The following is a 3,276-nucleotide window of genomic DNA, read 5'->3' as shown; positions in this document are numbered from 1 at the left end:
CTCAACACTACATCTCCCCTTTTGGAGAAAGCCATCACTTTCTGCTTGTGAACATATTCTTTTAGTTGAAGAAGAATAGCATCTTGTTCATGAATTTCTTTTACTTAAATAACTAATGATGATTCATCCCCATTCTAAAAAACCATACTTTCCTTATCGAAGTCTACAATATGAACTCCTTATCGTGCAAGCCTATGCACTTCTTTGGCCTTCTCTCTCTTCCCCTCCTCAACATGAGTGGTACTTCCCATTAATAACCTACTAAGACCATCAACAATAACATTAGCTTTACTTAGATGGTAAAGGATACTTATGCCGTAATCATTGAGCAATTCTAGCCATCTTCTCTATCTCAGATTCAGCTCTTTCTGACTAAACATGGATTGTAGGATCTTCTGACAAGTGAACACATCTACATGAATTCTATAAATATAATGGCACCAAATCTTGAGAGAAAATACTACTGCTGCCAACTCTAGATCATAAGTCCGGTAATTCTTCTCGTGGATCTTAAGCTGTCTTAAAGCATAAGCTATGACCTTTCCTTTCTGCATTAGCACACAATCCCAATCCAACTCTGGATGCATCACAATATATAACGAATCCATCTTCTCTCCTAGGTAGGGATAAAATTAGAGCACTAGTCAATCTTATGTTTAACTCTTGGAAGCTTTTCTCCCAAGTATCGGACTATTGAAACTTAGTTTTCTTCTAAGTCAACTTGGTCAATGGAGGCTATATGGAAGCGAATCCTTTAACAAACCTCCTATAGTACCATCCAAACCTAAGAAACTTCTTATGTTTATGGGATGAAGGTCTAGGCCATTTCTTTAAGGCTTCAATCTTTTGCTAGTATACTCAAATACCATCACCATAAATAATATAGCCTGAGAATTCCACAGATGTAAGTCAAAACTTACATTTTGAAAACATCGCACACAAATCCTTTTTTGTCACACCTCAAAATACGGGGCACAACTGGCATCTATTGTAAAAACTTAGACCAAAGGCGACCATGTTGAGCCATTTGCTAAATGTGCGTGGCAGCCACATAGTTAAGAAAATAAACAAGTATATCTTGGCTTAAAATAAGCCCTCGGCCGGAAAGTCTCCTATCAATAGCTATAGAAAGAAAATAACTAGTACCAATAGTTCATATAAAGTAATAAAGAAGTAGCACATAAGTCCTATTTGGGTTGTCGAGGCCTCTATGATATCTACAAAAGTATCAATGCTATGCGAGCCCTCAAGGACACCATGATCTATATATAATAACTGCATAACATGTATACATAATGTAACTAGGACAATAAGCTGCTAACTTCTACCAACACAACAACATGGCCCAATTGGATGACAAGATGCAGCTAATAAACATATAAGGCTAAAATGGCCACCATCATAGGTATGCAATCCTCAATGACTCTAGCGACCCCTGAAAGGAAAGGAGCCAACCAATATGCTGAAGCTCGACTATGCTACTCAGTAGGTCTTTCTGGTATTCCGCTAGTGGTATGGCAGGGCTCTTATTGTCGCATGCTAGTTGGGGTAATTTCTTTTTTTCAGGCTCAGAGGATAGTGGCTAGAATGTGTTTAACATACTTGGCTTGTGTTAGTGATGTGAGTAGGGAGAGCCCTATGGTTAATTTTTTACCTATAGTCTAAGAGTTTGCAGATGTGTTTTCTACCGACCGATCTTCCCTTCCTCCTGATCGTGGTATTGACTTTGCCATTGATATAGAGTCGGGTACTCATCCTAGTTCCATCCTACCGTATCATATAGCCCCCGCAAAGCTCAAGGAGTTTAGTGTTCACTTTCAAGATCTCTTGGATAAGGGATTCATTTGTCCTAGTATATCGCCTTAGTGTACTCTAGTCCTATTTATTAAGAAGAAGGACGATACTATATGGATGTGTATTGATTATAGACAGTTAACCAAGGTTACAGTGAAGAACCGTTACCCCATGCCTAGGATTGATGACCTATTTGACCAGCTTCAAGGTGACATGGTATTTTCTAAGATTGATTTGAGATCTGTCTACCACCAGTTGAGTATTAGGGCAGCGGATGTCCCTAAGACATCATTTAGGACTCGTTACGGCCACTATGAATGACTAATCAGGTCTTTTGGGTTGACTAATGCCCCTTTTGCATTCATGGACTTGATGACTCTGGAGTTTAGGTTGTACTTGGACTCATTTTTCATAGTCTTCATCAATGACATTCTAGTATACTCATGGAGCCAGGATGAGCATGAGCAACATTTCAGACTAGTGCTCCAGACTTTAAGAGATCATCGGCTTTAGGCCAAGTTCTCCAAGTGTGAGTTTTGACTTGAGTCCATAGCATTCTTGGGAAATTTGGTGTCCAAGAATGGCATTATGATAGATCGATGAAGATTGAGGCTATTTGTGATTGGGCCAAGGCCACCTCTATGACTGATATTCATAACTTCATTGGATTGGCAAGGTACTATAGGCAATTTATTGAGGGGTTCTCTACTATAGCGACACCTTTGACTCGGTTGACTCCCCAGGATGTTCCATTTGTGTTGTCGGAGGAGTGCGAGAGGAGCTTTATGAGTGTCAAGTAGTTTCTTATTACCACTTCTATATTAACTCTTCCAGTTGAGGGCGAGGGATTCACCATATATTGTGACACATCCAGTATTGGTTTGGGTTATTTATTTATTGATGCACCAGGTTTGGGTTATTGCTTATGTGTCGAGGCAACTTAAGCTGCATGAGTGCAACTACCCCTCTCATGACATAATGTTGGAGGCGATAGTTGTTGTGCTTATGATTTTTTAGGCACTACCTGTATGGAGTTTGCTGTGAGATTTATACTGCTCACAAGAGCCTTTAGTATATTATGAGCCATAGGGATCTTAATTCAAGGCAGGGACACTAGATTAAGCACATGAAGGACTATGACCTCTTTATTCTTTACCCTTCGGGTAAGTCGAATGTAGTAACAAATGCCTTGATCTAGCTTACTTGTGTTCGACTCCTTGGCTAATATTATCGGGTTTAATCCCGTGGTCTATCCTACATGTGGTTTGACTCCTTAGCTATAGTTACTCGATTCAGGTTTGTGGTCTAGCTTACACATGGTTTAACTCTTTGTCTACAGTTACTTGGTTCAAATCTGTGGTCTAGATTACACATGGTTTGACTCCTTCACTACAGTTACCCAATTCAAGTCCGTGGTCTAGCTTACACCTTGTTCGACTCCTTGGCTACACTTACATGGTTCAAGTATGTGGTCTAGCTTAC

This window comes from Solanum dulcamara, chromosome 1, assembly GCF_947179165.1.
Source record: "Solanum dulcamara chromosome 1, daSolDulc1.2, whole genome shotgun sequence".
Lineage (NCBI taxonomy): Eukaryota > Viridiplantae > Streptophyta > Magnoliopsida > Solanales > Solanaceae > Solanum > Solanum dulcamara.
Note: the sequence above shows the minus strand (reverse complement) of the source record.